The sequence below is a fragment of the Monodelphis domestica genome, chromosome 1 (genome assembly GCF_027887165.1).
Source record: "Monodelphis domestica isolate mMonDom1 chromosome 1, mMonDom1.pri, whole genome shotgun sequence".
In the NCBI taxonomy this organism is placed as follows: domain Eukaryota; kingdom Metazoa; phylum Chordata; class Mammalia; order Didelphimorphia; family Didelphidae; genus Monodelphis; species Monodelphis domestica.
Window position 1 is genome coordinate 422240614 of NC_077227.1, and position 15239 is coordinate 422255852.

A 15239-nucleotide genomic window follows, 5' to 3' on the forward strand; every position below is an offset into this window, starting at 1 on the left:
AAGTCCAGGCTTGGTCACAGACTAGCTGTGTGTCCTTGGGCCAATCATTTTACTTCTCTGAGATTTGGTTGCCTCATCAGTACATAGGAGAAGGCTTAACACAGACTTAAGCCAAATTCGTAGACTTGTGAAAAGGAACACAAGAGAATGAGTACTTAGAGCTAACGTGTGACATTTTTGGAAAGAGCTACAGAAATGTCAGCAGTTCAAGTCTTACTGATCTCAGACTCAAAGAATCTTAGGGTTGAACAAGACTTCAGAGGTCATCGGGTCCTATTCATGTTTAAACAATTCCTTTTCTTTCCTCTGATTCCCTTGTCTCCCTTAAAGCTCCTAGTGGAGCCAGCATACAGAAATGGCACAGGAGATGCTCCGTAACTGTTGGAATGCTCCAGCAATTCATTGCTGCATCCTGGGCCATCACCAGTTGTCTTGACTTTCGTCCTGCCACTGGTCTTCAATGACTCTGGAAAAGAGAGTGAGGCTGATGACTTTGTGCATCTCTGCCTCACTTAAATGCAACATGGGCAAAAGCCAAGACATCACTCCAGGATGCCATTGGTCCTCTTCAAAAATGAAGGCAGAACAACAACAATGGATTGACATGCTATATCCGTATTAGTGCCCATTTTGTGCCAAGGATGGTATTAGGCATTTTGCTGTGTGCTGGGGATACAAAACTAAAAGGCAAACATTTTCTGTTCTCAAGGAATTCATATTCTATGGGGAGGAAACAACGCATGCACATACATTTAAGTACATATAATACATATAAAGAGTAAATATGATGGAAAGGTAAAAGGAGGAGGCTCTACTGGCTGGGAGGTGGGGAAGGGGCAGGACAAGCTTCAGTTAGAATGAGGCGCTGGAGCTGAGCTCTGAAAGAAGCCAGAGATGCTAAGGAGTAGGGTGAGGAGGGAGTGCTTTCTCAATTAGGGGAACAGCCATGCAAAGGCAAGGAGGGAGGAGATGGAATGTTGCTGGGGAGGAACAGCAAGAAGGCAATATGTAATAAGACTGGAAACAGTAAGTGCTGACCCCTTGTGCCCCCAAGTGCCAGGTTACGAGGGGGGAAAAACCTGCTCTCAAGCAATTTAAATTTTACAATTAGCACCAGAATGCACCTGAGAGGCCACTGAGTCCAAAATTGGTTTTCACAAAGGAGGAAACTGAGGCCTAGGGAGAAAACTCAAAAACCAAGGTCATGTTGCTGAGAATTATTAAAGCCAAGATCTGAACTCAGAGTTCCTTCTTTTGAATTCAGAGGATCTTCCTATTGCTTCAGGTCAAAGAAAACAAGCCAAAGCATCTATAATATTGCAAATCGGAAGTAAAATTCCATTACTATAAATCACGCCCAAATCTCAAAGACACCATCAGTTATTTTAGAACCCCTGGGTTTCTCGGGCTGAAGTAATTCAATATGATATGCTTCAGCATGCGAGGTAATAGGTTCCAACTGACTACCATATGATACCATCTTCTCAGGGATGTTAAATGATGCCGAAAAGTATCACCACTTTATTTATCTGGATGCTTCTCGTGTCTGCCAGTGGGTTGGAGGTGAACTAAAGGTAAGGGAGAAGCCACGGAAATGAGTGTATCTGATCAGGTGTTGGCTGAGGCTTCTTTAAGGGAGATTCCTTGGATTTCAAACAGCAGAACTTGTGGGTGACCACCTGGACTAGAAGACATCCTCCTGGGGGGAGCTGGTGGCTCAGTGGATTGGGAGGCAGGCCCAGAGATAGGAAGTCCTAGGTTCAAATTTGGCCTCAGACACTTCCTACCCTGGGCAAGTCACTTGACCACCATTGCCTAGCCCTTACCACTCTTCTGTCTTGGAACCAATACCCAGTGTTCATTGTAAGATGGAAGGTAAAGGTTTAAAGAAAAAAAAATCCTCCCCAAGAAATATCTGTTACTGGATAAAGCACTACCTCTCTCTGGGGATCAATTTCATCATTGGTCAAATGAAGATAATAAAAATAATAATAATACCAATATCAATAATATACATACCAATTTTTGGGGTATTTTTTGGTATTTTTTTAATTGAAAAATTTTATTTAATTAATTTAAATTATTTTTCCATGGTTATATGATTCATGTTCTTTCCCTCTTCTCCTCCCTCCTGCCTCCAGTAGCCAACAAACAATTCCACTGGGTTTTACATGTGTCATTGATCAAGACCTATTTCCATGTTGTTGATGGTTATTAGGGTGTATAATATATATAACATATATTATATATATGTAATATATATATATAATAAAAATAATAAATCACATTAGAATGATTATTTAGAGTCTACATCCCCAATTATAACCCCTCGACCCATGTATTCAAGCAGTTGTTTTTCTTCAGTGTTTCTACTCCCACAGTTTTTCCTCTGAATGTGGATAGTGTTCTTTCTCATTGATCCCTCCAAGTTGTTCAGGATCACTGCATTGCCACTAATGGAGAAGTCCATTACAATCAATTGTACCACAGTGTATCAGTCTCTGTGTATAATGTCCTCCTGGTTCTGCTCCTCTCACTGCATCAATTCCTGGAGGTTGTTCCAGTTTCCATGGAATTCCTCCACTTTATTATTCCTTTGAGCACAATAGTATTCCATCACCAACATATACCATAATTTGTCCAGCCATTTCCCAATTAATGCACACCCTCTCATTTTCCATTTTTTTTTGCCACCACAAAGCGCAGCTATGAATATTCTTGTACAAGTCTTTTTCCTTATTATCTCTTTAGTATACCAATTGCATTTTAAAGTCCACAGAGTCCTCTCATAATTGCCTCATGAAGCAGGTGGGGCAAGCAATATGTCAGAAACAGAAAAGGAAACTGAGACTTGTCAGAGGTTAGTAAAGTTGCTGGGAAAAAATGGCGGGGTTATGTATATACTTTTGAGTGTGTGTGTATATAGACAATATATAGACAATAATAATGTGGGTATTACCACATTACCTATCTCACAGAGTTCTCACTCGTACTTCTACAGCTACAAATGTCCAAAAAACTGGAGCCTGTCCCAGAAGATTCACTTACAGCAAGATTTCTCTGCTTTGAACACTGGTGATGACTTCTTTTCTAGGCTACCACCCCCATCCTTCCATTTCTACAAACTTCCATACTTTCCACTTATACTTCCCATTTGATTCAACCATGCATCTCTCAGTCCAAACCTAACACTTCTCTGCCTATGACATCAGAGTCAGGAGATTGATCAGAATGCTCTGCCCCAGGCACCTTGTAGGAGACATAACTTTGGGCTTCTTACAGATCTGACTTAATAAGGAGGTGATTCTGAGCCAGGCCTCCTGCACCAACCAGGAGCAGAGAAGGAGACAGTGTGGTATAATGGAAAGAGGCCTGAATTTCAAGGCAAAGGGCCCTGGTTCAAATCCCAGCACTATCACTTACTATTTGTGGCACATTAAATAAATCATCGAATGTTTTGGAGCTTTAGTTTCTTCATCTGTAAAACGAAAGATTATCTTCAGTAATTTCTGAGGTTCCTTCATTCTCTGATCCTATGTCTGATCCAATGATATCTTTTATTTTATTTCATTTCATTTATTTATGTATTTATTTATTTTAGTTTTTAAAACATTATTTTATTTGGTCATTTTCATACATTATTCATTGGAAACAGATAATTTTCTTTTCCTTCCCCCCCCCCCCCCTTCCCCTAGCCGATGTGCGATTCGTCTGGGTATCATATGTGTCCTTGATCTGAACCCATTTCCTTGTTGGTATTTGCATTAGGGTGCTCATTTAGCGTCTCTCCTCGATCATGTCCCCCCTCAACCTCTGTAGTCAAGCAGTTGTTTTTCCTCGGTGTTTTTACTCACTCAGTTTGTCCTCTGCTTGAGGATAGTTTTTTTTTTTCCTCGTAGATCCCTGCAGATTGTTCAGGGACATTGTAAAGCCAGTACTGGAGAAGTCCATTACGTTCTCTTGTACCACAATGTATCAGTCTCTGTGTACAATATTTTCCTGGTTCTGCTCCTCTCGCTCTGCATCACTTCCTGGAGGTTGTTCCAGTCTCCATGGAATTCCTCCACTTTATTATTCCTTTTAGCACAATAGTATTCCATCACCAACATATACCACAATTTGTTCAGCCATTCCCCAATTGAAGGGCATCCCCTCATTTTTCAATTTTTGGCCACCACAAAGAGCACAGCTATGAATATTCTTGTGCAAGTCTTTTTCCTTATCATCTTTTTAGGGTACAAACACAGCAGTGGTATGGCTGGATCAAAGGGCAGACAGTCTTTTAGCACCCTTTGGGCATAGTTCCAAATTGCCCTCCAGAATGTTTGGATCAATTCACAACTCCACCAGCAATGAATTAATGTCCCTACTTTGCCACATCCCCTCCAGCATTCATTACTTTCCTTTGCTGTTATGTTAGGCAATCTGCTAGGTGTGAGGTGATACCTCAGAGTTGTTTTGATGCATCTCTCTGATTATAAGAGATTTAGAACACTTTTTCATGTGCTTATTAATAGTTTTGATTTCTTTAACTGAAAATTGCCTATTCATGTCCCTTGCCCATTTTTCAATTGGAGAATGGCTTGATTTTTTGTACAACTAGTTTAGCTCTTTATAAATTTGAGTAATTAGACCTTTGTCAGAGGTTTTTGTTATGAAGATTGTTTTCCAATTTGTTGCTTTCCTTCTAATTTTAGTTACATTGGTTTTGTTTGATCAAAATCTTTTTAATTTGATGTAGTCAAAATTATTTATTTTGCATTTTGTGACTCTTTCTAAGTCTTGCTTGGTTTTAAAATCTTTCCCTTCCCAAAGGTCTGACATGTATACTACTCTGTGTTCACCTAATTTACTTATAATTTCCTTCTTTATATTCAAGTCATTCACCCATTAATGATATCTTTTAAAAAGAAATTTATTTAATTTTAAAATTTCTCCCCATGGTTACATGATTAGTGTTCTCTCCCTCCCCTTGTCCCTCTCCACTCCCGGAGCTCACAAGCAATTCCACTGGGTTATACATGTATTATCACTTGATGACTATTTCCATATTACTCATTTTTGTAATAGAGTCATCTTTAAAACCAAAACCAAATCACAGATCCATACAAATATGCAATAAATCATGTTTTCTTCTCTGTTTCTACTCCCACAGTTCTTTCTCTGGATGTGGATAACATTCTTTCTCATAAGTCCCTCAGGATTGTCCTGGATCATTGCATTGCTGCTAGTGGCAAAGTTGATTATATTCAATTGTACCACAGTGTATCAGTCTCTGTGTATAATGTTCTCCTGGTTCTTCTCCTCTCGCTCTGCATCACTTCCTGGAGGTTTTTCCAGTTCACATGGAATTCCTCCACTTTATTATTCCTTTGAGCACAATAGTATTCCATCACCAACATATACCACAATTTGTTCAGCCATTCCCCAGTCAAGGGACACCCCCACATTTTCCAATTTTTGCCACCATAAAGAGCACAGCTATAAATATTTTTGTATAAGTCTTTTTAAAATTATCTCTCTGGTGTAAAAGTCTATTAGCAATATGGCTGGATCAAAGGTCATGTGGTCTTTTAAAGCCCTTTGTACATAATTCCAAATTATTACAGTTATTTTTGCAAATTTTCCACATGAAAAGGACCTCTGGCAGAATCCTACGATTCTGGGTCTTGGGAGTGGGGACACTTGCAGAGTTGAGGGTGTGTGTTTTCATTTCAATGCCCAGTATGTATTTTTGCCCATAATCACCCCTTGGGGGAAGAAATTACACTGACAGGCTCCTTTCAAGTTTTTATGAAGGAAATCTATTAAGGATTTGGTTTAAATATGAAAACATCTAAAATGTCCTGAGATGTTTGGGGCATAAAATTCACAGGAGCACAGCATAGCTCATTAGCTTCCAGAGGAAAGGTAGAACTAATTGACTCTTGGGAAGGTACCCTCTCCTGAGGGTCTCTAAGCAGGGGTGCAAGCCCCTTGTCAGGGATGCTGGAGAGGAGAATTTTTCTGGTCTGGGTCTCTAAGGCCCCCTCCAGTCTTGAGACTCAATGACTGAGTCCTATGTTTGGTCAAAGTCAGGAGACCTGGGTTGTCAAATCTGTGCTTTGTCACTTGCTCTATGATCTTGGATAAGTTTTGGTTGGATTTTTTCCCCCTTCCCTGGGTTTGGTTTTCCTTATCTGTAAATGGAGGAGTTTTGACTGGATGGTCTCTAAGGTCTTTCCGAGCTCTACCATTTGATAATTCTATGATTTTGATCATTCAGAGGCTTGCCTGCCACCATGCTTTTTCCTTTCCATTCTAAGTTATCTTTAATTCTCATCTCAAGCGACCAAGGAGGTTGCTTCCATGATGGGAAACAGAGAAATCTGTGAATCAGCAAGAGGAGGCCACTGTCTACCGGGGCTCCCTTGTCACCTGCCCTTATGCTGGGCTGGGCTTTGGGGGTAATGAAGAGAAGGCTGGGGTCTCCTCTTCTAGGCAAGTTCAGGAACTAGGATGTCCAGAAATGAAATGGGTAAATTGTCAAGGGCTCACAGGAAGCACATGGCCTGGGCACACATGGGTTAATCTGAAAGGCTGGGGGTATTGTCAGGGGCAGAGCAGGACTTGAGGCCCCTGGGGGGCTTTGGAAGAGCCCTGATGGCTCTCACACAACCCTCACCCCTGCTTGGCCAGGTGGAGCCTGTTCTCCAGCATTCCTGACCTTGGCTTCCTCGCTGTTGTGACTCCAGCCTGATGGCCAACTTAACATTGTTTCTCAAGGGGCAGAAGACGAAAGAGAAAGATGGGGGAAGAGTGGGGTTGTGGGTGAGTTTTCTCCCAGTTAGTTAGTGGGGACCTATACCTTTTCTGCCAGCACCCCGGGGTGAGGGGGCTTAATGTTTGCTCTATGTTTGTTCTGCAGAGATGAAGAAGCACCATCACAGGGTCATAGATTTAGAACTGGAAGGGACGTCAGAGGCCTTTTTTTGGGTCATCAGGCTCTCTAAGACAATTTTTACTGGCCCTTGTTACAAACTGATGACTGAATTAAATACCCGAGCTCTGTAATATGACTGCTCATAAGCTCATATAGAATGGAGTCAAACTTTGTCAATTTATGCATTGATAAGTTTTAGCAGTATAGCTCAAGATCCCTTCATCCAACTCCCCTCATTTTACAGAAGGGGAAACTGATGCCCAGAGAGGGAAAAGTCACACAGTGAGGGCCCAAAGCTGCCCAGTGAGTTCCATCTTATCATGGTCCCTTGGGGACAGCTAGATGGATCAGTGCATTGAGAGCCAGGACTGGAAATGAGAGGTCCTGGGTTCAAATATAGGTTCAGACTCTTCCTAGCTGTGTGATCCTGGACAAATCACTTAATCCCAATTGTCTAGACTTTACTTCTACCTTGGAACCTATATATATAGTATTGATTATAAGATGGAAGATAAGGGTTTTAAAATAATAAGAATAATTTCCCTTAATGGGATGTACTAACCCAGAATTGAGGTCCAGCCATGGTGTTGGGCAGCGTTCCTCTAGCGTGGAGCACAGTTAATTGGTGCTCTTGTCCCTTTGCCTGCGACGGGCACGGTTCTGGTGATCTGATAGACAGTCTAACTTTTCTGGAGGCCGTGGTCCGCGCCCACTGATGATGGAGAACCAGCAAACAATAGCTTGTCCTCATTGCCTCCCAAACATCTTCATCTTAGCAATTAATGAACGGGCCGGTGCAATGTGAGCAACGGTAGCTGCCGGGAGGCAACTATTAATAATGACCGGCCTGGCCCGGGTGTGTTTCTTCTGAGCTGATGAAAGAGTAAAAGACGAGTGTAAGGAGAAAGGGTGGTGGTGGCAGCGATAGGGGGAAGTGTGGCCCAGGAAGGGGTGACCTTGCATTTGGATAGGAACACTACCTACCCCTTGTGTCTCTGTGAGTCTCTTCAGATGCCCACTCACACCCTTCACCCTACCTTAAGAGAATGTGTGTTGGCTGTGACGTTATCAGGTGGCCCCGAGTGAAGATGTGCTGGACAATGGAACAAGCACAGAGCTGGTGGAACTGGATTTCAATTCCTTTTCTCCTTTTCCTTGACTGTGTGGCCCTCCCTGGGCCTCTGCTTTCTTTTGGCAAAATGAGAAGGGTGGGCTGAACGATTTCCCCCTTGGATAATGTGCGTGTGATTTAGTGGCTGTTTTCGGTTGTCTTATCTGTAAAATGAGGGGATTCGACTAAATGATTTCTAAGTTTCCTTCCAGCTCCCAGATCTTAGTGTCTGAGACACAGAGTGGTGTAGTTTGAAAAGGTCTTTGGATTTGCAGTCAGAGGATCTACCTTCAAATGTGGGCTCCATTAGTCACTCGTTGTGCGCCTTTGGGCAAGGCACTTGCTGTATGTACTTCATCATCTGAGAAATGAGGGGATCTGAGACCAGAGGTGTCAAACTGGGGGCTAAAAGTGATCTGGAAAACTCCCAACTGCAGCCTGAACCAGATTAAAACATGATTGGGAAATGGTTGATAAAACAAAAATACAATACAACATAATGTTAATTTGTGATTTTCTCAGTCAGTAAGTGGCCTGCAGGGATCCCTTTCTATTTGGGTTTGGCACTGACTGGATAAGGTGACCACTGAGGGCCCCTTGAGCTCTACAACTATGATCTTTTGATCTAATATAACTCTATGACTTTTTTTAACCCTTTACTTTCTGCTTTAGAATGATTTACCAAGTATTAGTTTCAAGGCAGAAGAGCTGGTAAGGGCTAGGCAATGGGAGTCAAGTGACTGGCCCAGGGTCACATAGCTAGGAAGTATCTGAGGCCAGATTTGAACCCAGGTCCTCCCAAATTCAGGCTTGGTTCTCTATTCATTGACCTATCTAGCTTCCCCTCTATAATTTGTTGTTGTTTTTAAAATTAATTTTGGGTCCTCAAAGGTCTTTTTGGATGTTTATGTCCTTCTAAATTCCTGGCAATGTGCTGGATTGAGAGGCCCCTAGGCAGGAGAGGTGCAGCTGCATACCATGTGGCCCCGTGAATCATATGTACCCTTAGTGTTGTCTGGCACACATGAAGCTCCTATTTCCCATGGCGAATAAGTGTTCCATTCTTTGGGCTGTGCTCAAACGAGGATGCAAAGGATTTACCAGATTCCAGGTTCTATTTCAGCCATCCAAGTAAACTAGGTGGAGGCCTTGGGACACCAACCTTGACCTCCTCACCAGCCCTCTGGCCTGTCTTTATACTCTTGGCTTTGGAGATGGCACAAATTGTTTACGTTCCTATTTCTTCTTGGGTTAGCAAGGGTTGGGCCAGAAGGCCCAGAATGAGACTTACAGAACAGGAACTTGAGGGGAATATAGAAGATCAGAACAGAGAGTAACTAGAGGGGCTCTAGATAAATGCTAATCATTAATAGTTTGTGTTCTAAAGTTCCTCCCAGATTCGGCTGATTTTATGTTTGAACAGTACATGTCCTAAGGTCCCTTCTAGCTCTAAGATTGTCTTTCTTAGAATATAGACAGTTAGAACATAGCATGTTAGAGCTGGGAGGACCCTAGAACATAGCATGTTAGAGCTAGAAGGGGCCCTAGAACATAGCATGTTAGAGCTGGGAAGGGGCCCTAGAACATAGCATGTTAGAGCTGGGAAGGGGCCCTAGAACATAGCATGTTAGAGCTGGGAGGACCCTAGAACATAGCATGTTAGAGCTGGGAAGGGGCCCTAGAACATAGCATGTTAGAGCTGGGAAGGGGCCCTAGAACATAGCATGTTAGAGCTGGGAGGACCCTAGAACATAGCATGTTAGAGCTAGAAGGGGCCCTAGAACATAGCATGTTAGAGCTGGGAAGGGGCCCTAGAACATAGCATGTTAGAGCTGGGAAGGGGCCCTAGAACATAGCATGTTAGAGCTGGGAAGGGGCCCTAGAACATAGCATGTTAGAGCTGGGAAGGGGCCCTAGAACATAGCATGTTAGAGCTGGGAAGGGGCCCTAGAACATAGCATGTTAGAGCTGGGAAGGGGCCCTAGAACATAGCATGTTAGAGCTGGGAAGGGGCCCTAGAACATAGCATGTTAGAGCTGGGAAGGGGCCCTAGAACATAGCATGTTAGAGCTAGAAGGGGCCCTAGAACATAGCATGTTAGAGCTAGAAGGGGCCCTAGAACATAGCATGTTAGAGCTAGAAGGGGCCCTAGAACATAGCATGTTAGAGCTAGAAGGGACCCTAGAACATAGCATGTTAGAGCTGGGAAGGGACCCTAGAACATAGCATGTTAGAGCTGGGAAGGGGCCCTAGAACATAGCATGTTAGAGCTAGAAGGGGCCCTAGAACATAGCATGTTAGAGCTAGAAGGGACCCTAGAACATAGCATGTTAGAGCTGGGAAGGGACCCTAGAACATAGCATGTTAGAGCTGGGAAGGGGCCCTAGAACATAGCATGTTAGAGCTGGGAGGACCCTAGAACATAGCATGTTAGAGCTAGAAGGGGCCCTAGAACATAGCATGTTAGAGCTGGGAAGGGGCCCTAGAACATAGCATGTTAGAGCTGGGAAGGGGCCCTAGAACATAGCATGTTAGAGCTGGGAAGGGGCCCTAGAACATAGCATGTTAGAGCTGGGAAGGGGCCCTAGAACATAGCATGTTAGAGCTGGGAAGGGGCCCTAGAACATAGCATGTTAGAGCTAGAAGGGGCCCTAGAACATAGCATGTTAGAGCTAGAAGGGGCCCTAGAACATAGCATGTTAGAGCTAGAAGGGGCCCTAGAACATAGCATGTTAGAGCTAGAAGGGACCCTAGAACATAGCATGTTAGAGCTGGGAAGGGACCCTAGAACATAGCATGTTAGAGCTGGGAAGGGGCCCTAGAACATAGCATGTTAGAGCTGGGAGGACCCTAGAACATAGCATGTTAGAGCTAGAAGGGGCCCTAGAACATAGCATGTTAGAGCTGGGAAGGGGCCCTAGAACATAGCATGTTAGAGCTGGGAAGGGGCCCTAGAACATAGCATGTTAGAGCTGGGAAGGGGCCCTAGAACATAGCATGTTAGAGCTGGGAGGACCCTAGAACATAGCATGTTAGAGCTGGGAGGACCCTAGAACATAGCATGTTAGAGCTGGGAAGGGGCCCTAGAACATAGCATGTTAGAGCTGGGAGGACCCTAGAACATAGCATGTTAGAGCTGGGAGGACCCTAGAACATAGCATGTTAGAGCTGGGAAGGGGCCCTAGAACATAGCATGTTAGAGCTGGGAAGGGGCCCTAGAACATAGCATGTTAGAGCTAGAAGGGGCCCTAGAACATAGCATGTTAGAGCTGGGAAGGGGCCCTAGAACATAGCATGTTAGAGCTGGGAAGGGGCCCTAGAACATAACATGTTAGAGCTAGAAGGACCCTAGAACATAGCATGTTAGAGCTAGAAGGGGCCTGAGCACACATAATGTTGCAGCTCACCTCAGCCTCCAAACACAGAGCACCCAACATATCCAGAGAAGGCTCGCTTCAGAAGGGCCTACAGAACAGAGAATGTTGGCACCTAGGCCTGAGCTGGCCTGGCTGGCTGGGGGCTGAGCACTCACATGGCCCAGCATGTACCTCCCCAGGGGCTGTGCAGGAGGGGGCAGGAGCAGCTTTGGGAGCCTCCTCCACTGTGTTTATCACATTACCTGATTTGACATCTTCAGGTGGGGGACTTCTTTTTTCCCCCAAAAATGTTCCATTCAGCTTTCCTTGTCCTCCTCCTCATCGTCATCGTCGTCCTCCTCCTCCATCCCCATCTCTTCCAAGGAGGAATAAATACAAGAAGCAGTTATATTTGCCTGAGGAGCGCAAAGCTCTCACTTCACCTTGCTGCCCTGACTTCCCCTCCCGTGCCCCTGCTCAGCTGTGGTTACCTGCTGCTAGATTTCCCAATGCCTCTGGGATGGCAGGGGCTGCCAGCATGCAGTCACCTCTAATCTGGGGGCAAGGACTCGATAGACCCTGCTCTCCCTGTTTCAAAGTGTTCCTGGGGGAAGGAAAAGGTCAAGACTCTCTCACCCATCACGTACATGTTTTAGTTTATTTTAAATTGGACCCGTGATTCATCAGGGAAGAGAGGTGGAAATGAGGAACTTCCTCTCCCAATCTAGGTTATCACCTTTTCTGAAAATTACAGTCTTGGACAGTTCTCACAGGGTGTTGAGAAAGTGTTTTTTTTTTATTGAAACTTTTTACTTAATTAAATAATTTAGAATGTTTTTCCATGGTTCCATGATTCATGTTCTTTCCCTCCCCTCCTCCCATGCCCCTCATGTAGCCAATGAGCAATTCCACTGGGTATTACAAGTATCCTTGATCAGAACCTATTTCCATGTTGTTGATATTTGCACTAGGAGTCTACATCCCCAGTCATATCCCCTCGACCCATGTGATCAAGCAGTTGTTTTTCTTCTGGGTTTCTGTTCCCACAGTTCTTCCTCTGAATGTAGAGAGCATTCTTAGAGAAAGTGCTTTTTGCACAGGGCCTTTCACCCAGGATGTGCCGGAGGTGGGATTAGAACCCAGGTCTTCCTGAGGCTGAGGAATGAAGCACCATGAAATTTTTCATGTACATGCAGGACAAATGGGCTATTTCCTGGGTGCTTGAGGTAGCCCTTGAGGGGTTACATTGTGATGAACCCCCTCCCTTGTGGTTTAAAGAACAGTTCTTTCACAGGCTGAGCAAGGTTGATGAGTAAAGGCTTCTAGGTGGCAGGGTGGATAGAGTGCTGCAGCCAGGAAGACTCCTCTTCCTGAGTTCAAATCTGACCTCAAACATCTACTAGCTGTGGTACCCTGGGCAAGTCACTTAACCCTCTTTGCCCTTAGGATAAAGCAGAAACTTCTCTATTTGTTTTTTAAAGTCCTGCTTAATATGGCCCCATCCTTTCCAATCTTGTTCCTCATTGACTCCCTGTCTAGTCAGACTGGCCTTCTTGCTATTCCTTACAGGTGACACGTCACATCTGTCTCTCTGTCTTGGCACAGTCTGTTGCCTCTGTCCTTGCCTCAGCTTCTCAGAATCTCTTGTTTCATTTAAAATATGCAACCTTTTATGTGAAGCCTTCCATGATCCTTCTTTTTTTCTTTTAAACCCCTACCTTCTGTCTTGGAGTCAATACTGTGTATTGGCTCCAAGGCAGAAGAGTGCTAAGGGCTAGGCAATGGGGGTCAAGTGACTTGCCCAGGGTCACACAGCTGGGAAGTGTCTGAGGCCAGGTCTGAACCTAGGACTTCCCAATCTCTAGGCTTGACTCTCAATCCATGGAGCTACCCAGCTGCCCCCCTTTCATGATCCTTCTGATTGCTGGTGTCCTGACCTCTTCCTTCTCCTGCTTCTCAGGAAATTTACCTTAGATTTTCAAATATCTATTTTGTATGTACTTGTTTTTATTCATGTCATCTCCTTCTGACAGAACATAGAAGAATGGAAGCCCCTTGATGGTTTCATTTTTATCTTTGTACCTCCAGAATCTAGCAGAGTATCTGGCACACAGTAAGCATGTAATAAATGCTTATTGTTTAGTTATTTGGCCATTCAACATTTTTTATTTTTGAAGACCTCCAGGAAAGGGGAGCCCATTAGTTTGTCAGGCAGTCCATTCTCCTTTGGGATAGTGCTAAGTGTTAGGAAGTTTTTTCTTCTATCAAACCTAAATTTGTCCCTTACAGTCTCTACCTGTGGTTCCTCCTTCAGCCTTCTGGGGCTAAGCAAGGTAAATCTAATTCATCTCACAAATGATAAAGCCTTGGAAAGCTTGAGGTCAGCTATCAGACTCCCCCACAAGTTTTCTCTTCTCCAAGAGAACTATCTCCTATAATCAGTCTTCGGATGGCACAACCTCAGGGTCCTTCACCATCCCAGCTATCTATAGCTTAATAGCTTACCAGGGTCCAGAACTGAACTCAATCAGCATTCCAGCATCCCCGGCACCATGTGTCTCTCTCTTAATACAGCCTCGCATCACAAGAATCCACAATTGGTTCTCCAGATGCGTCTTGAAGATCTCTCAGAATGGGGACTTGCTCTGACCTCAGCCCATTCATTTTGGGATAGCGCTACTAGTGAAGAAACTTCATAGAGACTGTCTAAAAGGACTTCTTGGCACCTTTTACACACAGCCCATGGGACCAAGAAGAACAGGCCAATGATTAACACAATGAAATTTTCCCAACCCACTTGGAGGTTGGCCTATTGGTTCATTTATACCACTTAGGTAGTTGCTTAAGAACAGATCATTCTCTAGTCCCTTGAATAGGACAAATTGTCAATTTAAAAACACACCCAATGTTTATATTTATTGTATTCATGTTATTCTATAAATATTTATATTGTTTTATCTAATATAATATAGTTATGTTATATTATGCTCTGCTACATTAGGTTATATTATGTTCCATTAAATTGGTATGTCATACTGTTATGTCATATAGTTTATTGTTATATTATACTGTGTTGTATTATATTATATTATGTTATATTGTTTTATATTGTATCATATCAATCATATATCTATTCTATTCTTATACTATACTATACTATATTATATTACATTACATTACATTACATTACATTACATTATATTATATTATATTATATTATATTATATTATATTATATTATATTATATTATATTATATTATATTATATTATTATATTATACCATACCATATCATATCATATCATATCATATTATATCATATTATATCATATTATATTATATTATGTAGCAATAGACCCTGGTGTTTACAAACTTCTCATCTCCAGTGATTAGGCAGGGGTCCAGAAGAAGCCATTCTTGGCTCTGATACTTATTAGTTGTGTGACCTGGGCCAGTGATATTACTTCTCTGAGTCTCAGTTTCCACGTTTGCAAAATGGGTATACTGTTATTTGCATTGCACCTCTGTGAAAATGCACTTTGTAAATCTCACGACGTTTTGGAAATATGTTTTCTTCTGAGGTGTGGGAGGTGAATTTTTCAGAACGAAAGAATATTCCTATTTTCATCTGATCCCTTTTCTAATCCCTCCTTCACATGCTGTCATAAGAGCCTTGCTTATGCATAGAGCTGATCAAACCCCACTTTAGAGTTCCAGATAGCCCAATAAGCAAAGTTTAGACTCCAGGCTCTGTCTTTAAGGAATTCTGTAATCTGATACTGCTGTACCTGGCCAGCCTTATATCTTAGTGCTCTCTTCCTATACTTTATTCTATTTTATTTTTTTAATTTT